Source organism: Rattus norvegicus, chromosome 5 (assembly GCF_021556685.1).
Source record: "Rattus norvegicus strain SHRSP/BbbUtx chromosome 5, alternate assembly SHRSP_T2T, whole genome shotgun sequence".
Lineage (NCBI taxonomy): Eukaryota > Metazoa > Chordata > Mammalia > Rodentia > Muridae > Rattus > Rattus norvegicus.
The window spans coordinates 135,380,196-135,394,444 of record NC_141538.1 but is presented as its reverse complement, the minus strand read 5'-3'; the positions used below and the strand labels follow the sequence as shown (position 1 = coordinate 135,394,444).

The following is a 14,249-nucleotide window of genomic DNA, read 5'->3' as shown; positions in this document are numbered from 1 at the left end:
CAGACCCTTTCTTTCCTGGGAGACTGCATCCCTAGGATCCTAGCTGACTGCCTCAGCCCTTACTTTCTTGGGTCATCTGGGCAGTTGTGGGATAGGCCTGAGGAGTCTGTCCATCTCCTAGGTGACCCTGTCCTCCATCTCCACTGAGACAACCTAGTCAGCACACTCTCCTGTCCACATTCACCCCACTCCATTCTGGAAATGTTTGCCGAGCATCCTACAGAGACTTGAAAGCATCCAGACAGCCGTTGCAGCTGGCTGACTGGGATTGACAGATGAAAATGGACTCTGGGTACATCATATCATAATCCTTCCTAGGGTGGAGGAGAGAAGATTAGGGAAAAGGAGCAATGAGACATAGCCTTGGATCTGCTGTGTGGCCTAGAGCATGTGACAGCCCTCTCAGGCCTTTGGGCTCCCCAGTTTGGAGTCCTCAGTTTGGATAGCAAGCTCCCTCTAGGGTTGGAGATAGTGTCAAGAGGTATGGAGTCCCGTGTACTGAAGATCCAGAGCGTCCTCTGCTGTCCCCTCTTGGTGATTGATGGCCCCAATGGGCAGCTTCTCTGCCTGAGCTGCCGCTGTTGCTGAGAATGTGTATTAATATTAATTGGGACTAATTAGTTGGATAAATCAATCCACCCCCAGAGAGCAGCAATCCCTCCCAGACTGATGAGCAGGGAGTCTGGCTAATGGGGCTGCTGTGGCGAATCCACATGATGGAGAGGACTCCTGGAGTGGAGGCCTCAGAACCATTACCGTGAACGCTGCATTTGGCTCACCATGCTGGAGCTTCACCATGCTGGGTTGAGCGTGGGTGTGTACGTGGGTGTGTGTTTGCGTGGGTGTGCACGCACACACCTGGCTGCATGCTGCTTGTGCATGTGTGTGCGGTGGTGTGTGTACCTGAGTGTACGATACAGCAGTTTCCTCTGATTGAAACATTCCCTGTAGAAGGGAGGAGAGGGGCTCATGACACTTGGGAGGTAATCAGACCCTGTGGAGTCTAGGCAAGCTATGACTTGGGAGTTCACAAGGCCCCCTCTCCAGAGTTATGGAAGCAGTAAACAGCTGCTCTGGAGAAGACTGACTAGAGTCCTCTCAGACTTGCAAAGCTTCCTGCAAGTTGTACGAGAGCTCCAGGGTTGTAGTTTTTGTGAGTCGTCACCTGTGTGGGGATGGGCTTCTCAGTGACACAGCTGCTTCTGTGTCATCTCTGCTCTGTAACACTTCACCCAGACTCCTGTAGTAACCCCGGTTAAAACTCATTGGTCCGGGGCTGGGGATTTAGCTCAGTGGCAGAGCGCTTGCCTAGGAAGCGCAAGGCCCTGGGTTCGGTCCCCAGCTCCGGAAAAAAAAAAAAAAAAAACTCATTGGTCCACAAAGTTGGACGTAAGTGAAATTGTTATCTTAGTCTACTGTGGATCTTCTCTTGGGGTGAGTAGATGTGTATGAGTCGTGTCTGCCCAGGAAAAGTCTCTTACACACAGTGTGTGGTGTTACTGCGTGCAGTGTGTATGTCTTGGCGCATATAACTGAGGTTGATCTGAGTGTTTGCCGAATGTATACAATGTCTGATAATTGGGAACAGCTGCATCCATGTGGTTTGACGCCGAGTCGGTTAACCGTTGGGATATGTGTCTGGCTGGCTGGCTGGCTGGGGGTGGGTGGGATTGGAGGAGGTCATCTATCTCTAGGCTCAGACCTGCTTCTTGGCCCTCAGCACCTTGTCCTCTCCAACAAGGCCACAAAGGTCTGCCCTGGATGGCTTCCCAGCCTGACCATCCTCTGATGGGAATGCCCTCAAGACCTCAAATACGCAGCTTGATGTCCCAGGAAAGGAGGAAAGTCAATGCCTCAAACAACCTCAGTTCAGCTCAGTGTTGCAAAACTTCACAGGACTCCGCTCAATCCACCCAGATTTCTCTGGGTCGGTCTTTGTTCTGGTCCCCATAGTCATTTTAAAGATGGACGCAGGTAAGACACCTGCCGTGTAAGGGTAAGAACCTGAGTTTGAATCCTCAGAAGCTGTGCAGAGCTGAGCACCACTGCACATTCTGTAATCCCCGCACTCCCATGGCGAAATGGGGGATGAGAGACAAGGCAATCCCAGAGTCACTCAGGCCAGCTGACATATGTAGTAGAAAGCCTGCTCTCTCCCCCAGGCTGGTCTCAAACTCCTTGGTCTTGGTTCAAGCAATCCCTTTGGCTTCTTAAGTCCCTAGCTGGGACCACAGGGACACACCACCATGTCTGGCTTGAGTCTTTCTCTGAGATCAGTGATCTTTCCCTTGGGATGAATCCTCTGCTTTTTTTGTTCAACCAATAGCTGTTATGCTTCTAGGTTTCTCGCTCTTTCCATATAGCTTAGCATTTGCATGGTCAGGCATCTGTGGTGTCAGCCAAGTCTGAGCAGTTTTGGTAGCATGTTATATATAATAAAGGGTGTTGACCCCCTGAGAGGTTATATAAAGTGGCAATGTGGCCTCTGTGTCTCCATTTCCCTGCACTGAAATCCCGAGTCAGACACTAATATTTTGAAGAATTGCTCTTGCCTTTATTTATTCATCTCTTTAATGGGGAGTGTTCATTACAGGGTTTTGAATTTTATGTGTATGAGTGTTTGCATGCATATCTGTGCACCAATTGCATACCTAGTGCCTGCAGAGGTCAGAAGAGGACATCAGCTCTCCTGAAACTGGAGTGTCTTAGTTAGGGTTTCCTCTGCTGTAAAGAGACACCATGACCAAGGCAACTCTTATAAAGGACAATATTTAATTGGGGCTGCCTTACAGATTTAGAGATTCAGTTCATCGTCTGGAAGCATGGCAGCACCCAGGCAACATGCTGGAGGAGCTGAAAGTTCTTTATCTTGTTCCAAAGGCAATCAGGAGAAAACTGGCTGCTTCAGGGCAGCTAGGAGGAGGCTCTCTCAAAGCCCACCCCCACAGTGACATATTTCCTCCAACAAGGCTACACCTCCTAATAGTGCTACTCATTGGGCCAAGCATATTCAAATCTCTACATGGAGTAACCAACGGTTGTGAACTACCGTGTTGGTGCTGGGAATGAAACTGTGTCCTCTGTAAGAGCAACAAGTACCCTTTACCCCTGGAGCCTCTCATCACAGTATTCATACAAATACACAAATGCTAACCGTGTACACAGGTCCTAAGGAGATGTTAACAGTGTACACAGGTCTGATGAGATGCTAACAGTGTCCACACTTCCTGAAGAGATGTTAACAGTGTACACAGATCCTGAAGATGTGGTAACAATGTACACAGGTCCTAAGGAGATGTTAACAGTGTACACAGTTCCTGAAGAGATGTTAACAGTGTACACAGGTCCTAAAGATTTTAATCAGAAAGCTAGTGCCCATGAGCAGTGGATTTTAGTGAAGGTTTTTGTTGTTCTCATTTTGTTTTGAGATAGACTTTCATGTAGCTCAGGCTGTACTCGAACTCTCTAAGTAGCCAAAGACAACCTTGAATTCCAAATCTTCCTCCACATCCCAAGTGCTAAGATCGCAAGTGTATACCAGCATACCAAACTCTGGAGTGGGTTTTGTAAGTTTTGTTTTCTAAGGAGACTTATTGGCAGGATTTTGTTGATCACCCATTTACCAGTATGTCTGCCCTGCTAGCAGAAGGGCAGTTTCATCAGACTCCTGAAGTTGCCCCATGCACTCCCTGACCTCTCACTACCTTACCACTGTTCTCCTAGAGCCAAAGGTCTCAGAAGCTACCACACAATAACTACAGGAGAGCCTTGCACAGGAGTCCAGGCCAACATGCTAAATACTTAGCTATGGATGTGCCTCCTGTCCAGATACTTCTGTGAGAACCAGTATTAGTGGGGCATGAGAGACAAAGACACTGGTGTTGGTGGTGAACCTGTGGACTAGGGAGTGCTGGGACAGTTTCTGTCAGGGTTTGCTAGGGCTTCCTAGCCTGGGGAACAGGCTAGGGATGGGAGAGACTAGACCTTGTCAGATCCTTAAAGATTCAAGGGTTGTACCTAGAGTGTTTCTAGAACCTTCTTGCTAGGTTTAGCTCTTACCTGATGAGCTATGAGGAGCTGTATTCTAGCCATTGGCACAGCTGTGGAGGTATATTCTAGCTGAATGATAGCCCAGCTCACAGGGATTCTTATCTGCATCTAGTGAGATTCTTAGGGCAGACAGGTTGTGGATCTCTAAGCAGAGGCATGGCAAGTTGAGCAATTTGGCAGGTGAAGAGAGAGCCTTTTGGAGGAAAAAGTCCTAGAGACAGTTGGTGAGGAAAGGGAAGAACCCAACATCTAGTAAGGGCTTCATCAAAAAAGGCTTCCCCAAGAGCTGTAGTGGTGTCATTAAGGCTACAAATGGCCTGGGTTAAACACCAACCTTCTAAGTCTTCATGGAAAGAAGAATTAACCCCTTTGTTACCAATCGACCTTCAGCAATCCTTTCGTTTTGTCTAGATAGATCTTGTGAGGAGGCAAAGAGAAGCTCCTTCAGTAAGTACCTGTCTTAGGGTTCCATTGCTGTGAAGAGACACCATGACTGCTACTCTTTTGTTTTTTTAATTTTTATTTTATGTATGTGAGTACACTGTCACTGTCATCAGACACACCAGAAGAGGGCACTTGATCCCATTACAGATGGTTGCGAGCCACCATGTGGTTGCTGGGAATTGAACTCAGGACCTCTAGAAGGGCAGTCACTGCTCTTAACCACTGAGCCATCTCTACAGCCCATGACTGCTACTCTTACAAAAGAAAACATTTAGTTGAGGCTGGCTTACAAATTCAGAGGTTTAGTTTGCTATCATTATGGTAGGAAGCATGGCAGCACATAGGCAGACACAAGACAAGGTGCTGGAGAAGGAGCTGAGAGTTCTTTCTACATCCGAATCAGTAAGCAGCAGGAAGAGAGACTAACACTGGCCCAGCTTGAGGTTCAGAAATCTCAAAGACCACCCCTTGTGATGCACTTCCTCTAACAAGGTCACACCCACTCTAAGGCCACACCCACCCAAGGCCACACCCACCCAAGGCCGCACCCACTTCAACAAGGCCACACCAAGGCACCTAAGAAACACACCTAACCATTAGGTGCTTTTCATTCAAACCACTACAAAGGCCAAGATAGACCCAGAAGATTATAGCTCCAACCTCCAAGAGCAAGTGGCCTACACAGCTCAAGCCTTTAGAAGCCGGAAAGGAGTAGGGTATTTTTTTTTTTTTTTTTTGGTTCTTTTTTTCGGAGCTGGGGACCGAACCCAGGGCCTTGTGCTTCCTAGGTAAGCGCTCTACCACTGAGCTAAATCCCCAGCCCCAGGAGTAGGGTATTGAGGTGTACACCTGTAATCCCAGCACTCTGTAGGGGCTGAAGCAGGAGAACTGCCCAAGGAAGAGAGAGCATGGTCCTAGGAGAGGGTCTAGGATGGGAGTGGTGGTGGTGAGGCCCAGGAAGAGCCAAATGGGTCAGAAGTATTATGGCCTTTCAGCCATTGGTGCAGCCCGTAAGGAAGCTAACGGAACCAGAGAAGGGCACTGTAGACAAGAGCAAGGGAACTGGAGGGAATGGGAAAGAGGCAGAACCTTTGTGGGGAGTGCACCAAATGCTATGCTCACCCATTGGAACACTTGGTCTCCAGCTGGTGGTGCCCTTTTGGGAGGTTGTAGAACTTTTAGGAGGTAGGATTTTGCTATTGGAATTGCTGAATGGCGGGCAACCTATATGGTATAGCCCATTCCTGGTTCTGGCCTGAAATTTTCACTGTTTTCTGACTGCTGGTGCAGTGCAACAAGCCACCCCCTCCCCCACTCCTGCTGCCTCAGGCTGCTCCTGCTACCACGTCTTCTTGCCATGATGGGCCAGACCGGATCAAACCCTGACCCAAATAAATCCTCCCACCCTTCAGTTGCTTTTTTTTTTTTTTTTTTTTTTTTTTTTTTTTGGTTCTTTTTTTCGGAGCTGGGGACCGAACCCAGGGCCTTGCGCTTCCTAGGCAAGCGCTCTACCACTGAGCTAAATCCCCAACCCCCTTCAGTTGCTTTTTACTTTAAATACTCTTTCTGGCGTTTTTCTTTTTAATCACAGGGACAAGAAAATTCATAAAGGCAATCGGTGCTGCAAAGTGGGGTTGCTGCTGTGACCATTTGGCTCATAGGCCTTTGTGTCTGGTTTGTAGAATGTGGAAGGACCTGAGGCTGTAGGCTGGGAAGGCCTAAGCAGAGGATGTGGTCCGGTGGGACAGCCTTGGTGGGATGTAGAAGACCACATTTCTGAATATGGAAAATAAAGAGTATGTTTATGTGGTTTCAGAGGGGGACAAAGACTTGGACTGGAAGCCATCCATTCTGCACTCCAGCAAGGCATCTGTCTACCTTCTGCCTGTGCTCTGAAAATCTAACATCTGCTAGCAAAATGGCTCAGCAAGTGAAGCCTTGCCCTCAAGGCTGCCAGACTGAATTTGAGGCTTTGAACCCACACGGTAGAAGGAGACAGCTGACCCCCAACAAGCTGTCCTCTGACTCCCACAAGTGTCGGTGGCATGTGTACTCCCACGCACAGACAAAATAAATGAAAGCAATAAACATCTGTCACGGGACTGAATTCCAAAGGAGTGGATTGACTTGTTTGGTGGGCAAAGTGTTAAGACAGCCCAGCATCCAGGTTATGGTATGGTTTTTACTAATTGCCTTTAGACAGGTTTATAGAGAAAACGAAGACCCTAAACGTGCTATTTGGTAAGCAGTGGAATAGCCACAGAGTGAAAGTTGTGGGCAAGGTAGCTGAGAGTCGCTTTGGTTGTTAAAGAAATCAGTACAATTAAGGAGAAACTGTAGTTCGCACAGGGGCAATGGGAATGGTGCCTTGAGGGCAAGACCCCACCCACGGAAGGCTCAAGGGTATGAAACTGGAGATCTTCCCTTAGGTAGGAGCGTGCCTGAAAGTTGCTTACAGTCCACAACCTGAAGAAACCATTGTTTCTGGCTCAGCTGTAGGCTCTTGTCACTGCTCACTCTCCAAAGGGCTAGGGTGTAATCATGAGCTGGCAGCACAACTTCGTGCTGCCGTCCACATACTGCCTCATGGAGGCTTGCATCACATTTCCAGAAAGTTAGGCAATGTGTAACAGGGTCCACCTCCCTTCCTGAAGATCCTGAGTGAACAGGAAGCTGAGGCCTAAATTACAGTGGAGACCCTAGGGTGTTATACGTGTCGAAAACACGGATCATCTGCTGAGGAAAGTGACAGGCAAGGGATGGACACAACCAAGAAAGAGGCCATGTGTGTCCCAGGCAACAGCTGTAGGGGAAGGGTTCTTCAAACCTGTTGGAGCCCAGATGGTGCCATCGTGAGCCCCAGGTTCTGGACGTGGGATGCAGAGTTTGGAGTTTGCCCAGTTGCATCTTGATCTTGTTCTGGTCCAGTCTTACTTTGCTATCTTCCTATTCCTTCCTTTTGGAATGGGAATGTTTACTTAGTGCTGATAAGTTATTTCTCCACATATGTCAACTCAAGCCAGAGTAGAGCATGTAAATGCAGCTTTATTGGAAAGCTGCTTTCAGCCAAGTTCACTGGCCCCAAGGCTGGAGGTCAGAGGAGTGGACCATGGGGGGAGGGGAGAAGGGGAGAGGGAAGAGAGAGAAAGAGCAAGCACAGGGAGAGGAAAGGAGAGCGAGAGTGAGAGCGAGAGCGAGAGAGCGAGAGAGAGAGAGAGACAGAGACAGAGAGAGAGACAGACAGAGACAGAGACAGACAGACACACACACACACACACACACACACACACACACGAGTGGGGGAGGAGGGCTGTCTAAATTATATAAGGAAGAGCCTTTGGAGAAGGGCGGTCCCTCCCTGGGGCTGGAAAGTTCAGGGTTGGGAATGGGGAAGCCAGCTAGGGACTGAGGGATGCTGGGAGAACCTGGAGTCCAGGTCTGCTTTGGTGCATAAAATTTACCTTGTCCCGGCTTGAACTCCAAGTGCCATGGTACACTTGGAAGTGTAACTTGGTTTTTGATTTTCTGAGGCCTCACAGTTAAGTTTGCCTTGAGTTTCAGAAGGGACTTTAGATTTTTGAGCAATGTTGGAATCGTATAGATTGGGACTTTGGAAGTTAGATAACACCCGGAATGGCCCTGAGCCAAGTGAAGAATATTAGATTGCTTCTTCAGAGAGTTTGTTACAGCAATGTGAAAGAATATATAAGGCAAGACTAAGATTTTTGGAACTGGGCTACCTGGTTGTAGATCTTCTGTCCTGTCTTTGGACCAACAGCTTTCCGCCCAAGTGTCTTCTTCACTGCAAACCCAGAAAACAATGTTGTGTACTAGCAGGGCTACTGCAAGGAGCATTGTGAGCTATAATAGGTGAAATATTAGGGGCAGCAGCTAGCACACAATGGATGTTGTAATACATTTTGTAATAGTCTTACGTGTGATTATCATCATGATGGTATCAGAACTTGGATATGAGGGAAGGGTCCAGAATGGTTCTATGGCTGTCACTTTGGTGACATGACATCAGTTTGAAGATGAGTGGTGAGGAAGTCTGGAGTCTGAGCCAGGGTTAGAGGAACAGGAAAGACCGCTTGTGTTCCCTAGCAAGTGTGGGCTGGTGGAAGAGAGAAGGCCACACTCTGAGGAACGCTGACATTCCAAGAGACTGAGAAGGATCCACTAGACTCTAATGATTAGAAGAGCCTTGGGGGCTTTCATGTTGCCTTGGAGACAGACTAGGTATGCTTTAGGTGGTGAGGACAGGTATAGGAACATGTACTAAGCGTGCAGGCGTGAGTACAGCCCTATCCAATCAGAATGTGTGATGTGTAGAATGTTCAGAGGGACTGAAACAGTGGGTCCTTGCTATCTGCTCCAGGAAATGCTGGTTCAGAAGCTGATAGACTAGAGAGGTGAATGTAAAGAGCATCCTCTGTGGCTATTTAGAGGAGGTGAGTCAGGACCCTACCCAAGGCAGGAAGGAGAGAAGTGACTTGTTCTATTTAGAATCTTCAAGGGACAGGTATGACTCTGCAGGTGGGGCTAGCTTAGAAGGGGACATGTGTCACGCATCACTTCTGTTCTGAACCACGGAAGTAGGAAGAGCAGTCGGAGGACTGCTCTGGCATTGGCTCTGACCTTGGACAGGCTGCTTGTCTCTTCACTGTTTCTAGTGACTGAAGGTGAGCTAAAAGGTGGACTTCCTGGAGAGCGTGAGGAGCAGCTGAAGGCCCTAGCGTGGCTTAAGGACAGTGAGAGAAGCTCTCTCTACAGTGTCTCCATGAGTCTCAAGAACTCATGTGGCTTCATGGTGAGCCCACTCGAATGACTCAGGTATATGTATATACATGAACTGCTGAAACCTAATGGCATCGGATTTTGACATTGGCCAAGTCACTTAACCAAAGATGCATAATTAGATATTGGAAACCAGCCAGGAGCGGTGGGGCATGCCTTTAATCCTAACACTTGGGAGGCAAAGGCAGGTAGATCTCTGAATTTAAGATCAACCTGGTTTATATAGTGAGTTTCAGGCCAGCCAGGGATATAGAGTGAAACTTTGTCTTTAAAGAGAAAGAGTGGGGTTGGGGATTTAGCTCAGTGGTAGAGCGCTTGCCTAGCAAGCGCAAGGCCCTGGGTTCGGTTCCCAGCTCCGAAAAAAAAAAAAAAAAAAAAAAAGAAAGAAAGAAAACATGAGGGCTGGAGAGATGGCTCAGTGGTTAAGAGCACCGACTGCTCTTCCTGAGGTCCTGAGTTCAAATCCCAGCAACCACATGGTGGCTCACAACCATCTATAATGGGATCTGATGCCTTCTTCTGGTGTGTCTGAAGACAGCTACAGTGTACTCATATATAATAAATAAATAAAATATAAAAAAAAAGAAAGAAAACATGAGTTCAATTATTAGTGCCCACATGGCAAAACACCAATGCCCATAGAATTTTAAAAAATCATTAAAGACATTATTAAAAATAAATAAAAGTAGCATTAGTAAAAAAGATAAAGAAAGAAAGAAAGAAAAAGAAAGAAAGAAAGGAAGAGAGAAAGAAAGAAAGAAAGAAAGAAAGAAAGAAAGAAAGAAAGGAAGGGTAAACTCAGCAGCTGGTCCTGTCTCACTAACAGTCAGGAAACAGAAGGATAAATGAACAAGAGTGTTCAGCTTACCTTCTCCATTTTATAAAAACAAAGACCCCATCTAGGGGATGGTGCCACCCACAGTAGGCTGATTTTCCCACATTATTAATGAAATCAGGGTAATACCCCATAGACATGCCCGAAGGCCCATTTCCCAGGTGATTATAGATTCTGTCAAGTTGATCATTAACACTAACCATCTTAATTCCACTCCTTGTCAACTTGACACATCACTCCCAAATCATGAACTTTCATCCCTTGTTCCCAGAGACTCATGATTATGTGATACTATAAGATGTATTCAACCCAATTTAAATGTCCCCATAGACTTCAACAACTCCAACACTTTGAAAGTACAGTGTCTCTTAACTCTGGTCACCTATAAAATAAAAAAAAAGTCACATATTCTTATATATAATGGAGTAAACATCAATATTCCAAATCAGGTAATAACAAAGAATGGTCGGATCAAAACAAGACCAAAACCCATCAGGGTAAACATTAAATCTTGCAGTTCCACGTCCAGCATTTGGAGCTCATGATATAATCATCTGGCCCCTCTCCTCCAGATCTGCTGTCTGCTGTACACACGGATTCTTGTTTTATGCCTGTAGCTGTCAAAGACAGACAGCTTGTGGTCCAGGTATCTCCAATATCTTACATCCATCTGCAACTTTAGGTTTTACCATTAGAGCTTCATACAAGGACCTCTGCAAGTCTTGCAGAGACTCTGATCCCGCACAGACAGTCCAGATTGTCAGCCGCTCTCTTAAATCATGACGCAGTACCCCAGGACATTGCCAAGTTCTGCTGCCAGCTCAGGATGGAGCCCCTACCCCTTGGATCACAGCTACGTCAGCTTCTGTGTCTTGTCCCTGGGAGACACTGCCCTAGGATGCTGTCTTGAGGATCAGGGACCCTCAGTCACAGTCTCAGTTCAGGTTTTCTCCATTCACATTGGTCACTAGGAATCAGATAGCTTCGCATAGTCATTTCCTAGACACCCGGGGCCTTCCGGCTCTCCACCAGGCTGCTTCTGGGATGCAGAACACTGGATAGGCTTGTCCAGCCCTGGAGGTGTTGTGGGGAGAATGGAGAGAAGGGGCTAGGCTGGGCTTCTTTGGAAGAAAGGCCATTATAGCAGAGTTGGACTGCTGGCCTCACCGTGTCTCCCTAAATTACTTGGAGAAGCCCCATAAAGCAGAGGTGGGCCTATAAAGAAGGTAGCAAACCTCCCCTCCTTAGCAGAGAAGACACAGGACTCCCATAACTCCTTAGCTTGGTTTCTGTGATGCGGATAAGGTGGCTGTAAGGAACTGTGCTCCTGACCCAGTTCCAGCCCCATCTGCCTCCCTCCACCTGCCCCCATTACATGCTTTTCTTCCCTCTGAGAATTGCTCCTCAATTACACACTTTACAATGTAGCCCAGGCTAGCCTGGTACTTGACCAGCTCAGGTTAGTCTTAGATTCACAGCAACCATCCTGCTTCAGTCTCCTGAATGCTAAGGTTACAGGGGCACACCTGTTATTTGATCTCGTGCTAGCATTTACTTTGGCTTACCGTTTGAGAATTCCGTCGATCTTGATGTCATGGTTGCAGCAGCTTGAGGCAGCTGGTCACATTGCCATCCTCAGCCAAGACACAGAGAGTCGTGAGTGCCGTGGCTCTGCTTGGCTTCTCAGTTTTATTCAGTCAAGGATCCCAACCCCAAGGAATGGTGGCACCCAGTTAGGGTGGGTCTTCCCTCCTCAGTTAATCTAACAGAGATAATCCCTCACAGGCACAGCTGGGAGTTTGTTTGTTTGGTGTCTAGATTCTGTCCAGTTGACAATCACAGTTGACCATCACAGGCACCACAAACAAGTTGGGCTTTCTGGGTCTCCAAGTTAATACGCTAAGCAGCACTGTCTTTCCTGGGTCCCTGTCTGAGGAAGACTTGTGATTTCCCTGGATTTCTAAAGTTGGCCTCCCTTATTAAGGTACCTTATTATTTCCTCCCTAGGTCTCCAGATTTGTAGATTTGTAGAGTGGGAGGTGCGAGTCTTCTGCCTACAGGGTTGTCCATGGTGGATAGGAACTGAGGATCACGTGGTTACAGTTGCTCAGGGATGAGCTTAGACTTTGCGATTAGGTTAATTTCTTTTTTTTCTTTTTTTTTTTTTTGGTTCTTTTTTTCGGAGCTGGGAACCGAACCCAGGGCCTTGCGCTTCCTAGGTAAGCGCTCTACCACTGAGCTAAATCCCCAACCCTTAATTTCTTTTTTAATAAGGGTCTCAAGATGGCCTCAAAGTCCAAGGCTGAAGTGATGCTCTTACCTTGGCCTCAGAAGTAGCTAGGCGTAAAGGCACATGCCATTGTACCTAGCGTAACTAGGTCTTGAAATCATGCCTGACACCAGGATTAAGGTTGGAGATCTGACTAACATTGAGGTGGTTTATGCCTGGGACTACAGACTATAATGGAGTTAGGTAGAGGGAAATCCTGAGCTTGAAGCTAAGGTTAGGTTTTGGCTGAAGCTGACTTGTTTGAATTGGGATTGGGGTTAAGGGCAGAAACAAAGAATTCGGAATGCTGGGAGTAAGGTTGAAGTTGGGATGGGGCTGGAATCAGAAGTGAGGCTGGGGGAGGGTCTGTGTTGGGCCTGGGCTTGCCCTTGACTTGGCTGACTGTGGCATGAGTCAGGTGCTGCTTTTGAATTGAGACCCAAGTGTCTGAGCACTAATGAGATGTTTTCCAGGTTAAGGAAAGGAGCCTATGGTTTGGGAGGGTGGAGGCAGCCCTTGGATACCTATAGCAGTCATTTCTACCTTCCACTCACTTTAAAAATGATTTTTAGAGAAATGATAATTTACAAATAATAAAGTTCACCATTTGAACATAACTTAATTTTGACGAGATAATTGCTTCCATAATAAATATATACGATAAATCTTTAGAATTTATAGAAGGTATATTTCTATCATATATTAGTGACTTTTCTTCTTTTTTTTTTTTTTTTTTGGTTCTTTTTTTTCGGAGCTGGGGACCGAACCCAGGGCCTTGTTCTTCTTCTTTTTTTTAAGATTTATTTATTATATAGAAGTACACTGTAGCTGTCTTCAGACACCAGAAGAGGGCATCAGATCTCCTTACAGATGGTTATGAGCCACCATGTGGTTGCTGGGATTTGAACTCAGGACCTCTGGAAGAGCAGTCAATGCTCTTAACCACTGAGCCATCTCTCCAGCCCCCGTGACTTTTCTTCTTGCTGTGACAAAACACCTGGCCAAAGCAACTTCCGGAAAGAAGGGTTATCTTAGCTTACAGTTTTGAGGGTACACATTCTATCACGGTGGGAGAGCAAGGCAGCAGGAGAGAGGGACAGTCTCTTCATGTTGATTAGCAGTCCAGAAGCAGAGAGAACAGGAAAGGATGCCAGGGTATACAACCTCAAGACCTGCTCTGGATCAACAATCCACTTCCTCCGTCAGGCTCCACCCACTAAAGGCGGGTCTTCCTGAAGAGCGTCACCAGCTGGGATGAAGTGGGCAAACACATGAGCTTATGGAGGGCAGTTCACGTCCGAACCACAACATGCCACCTCCAAATTTCCATCATGTGCCTTCGCAGTTCACTCTGTGTCAACTTTTGGTGGCCACTGATCCTGTCACTATGGACAGAAGTTTCTAGAGTTTCATATAAATGAAACAGAAAGGATGAGGAGTTTGTGTTTGGCTTATTATTTCCTTTAGCATATTCGTTTACTCCTACAAGCTCTCTGCCTCCTCCACCCCAAGGGGTGTTTTCTGCATAGACAACTTGAAACACACAGGTCAAGACAGGGCAGTGCCTGGGACGTTCCTGACTCTCCCACACACATGCTGATCTCAAAGACACTGCTCTTTGCAGGATAAAACCCAACTTCCAAACCCAGATCGCACTTCTCCCCTGACCTTAAGAACATATCCTCCTAGCTCTCCCCAAAGTCTCTGGCCCATCTGTCTCTCGCCCTCCCTTCACAACAGTGAGTGACAGCTGCGAAGGATTGCACAGCACCCACCTCCCCCCACACATCTGGATTCCAGTGCATAGGAGGACGTGGACTAATCCCTCCGCTACCACTAGTTGTAGCTTTGGAA

At 47.2% G+C, this 14,249-nt stretch overlaps 1 long non-coding RNA gene across 1 annotated transcript; it reads left to right on the top strand.

The window, feature by feature from the left end:
- Positions 1–5,038: 5,038 nt before the first annotated feature.
- Positions 5,039–6,601, top strand: LOC148005990 (uncharacterized). The gene is made up of 3 exons (XR_015621069.1): positions 5,039–5,282; positions 6,086–6,168; positions 6,311–6,601. It is a non-coding gene; the product is annotated as an uncharacterized LOC148005990 (long non-coding RNA).
- The last annotated feature ends 7,648 nt before the right edge of the window (positions 6,602–14,249 follow it).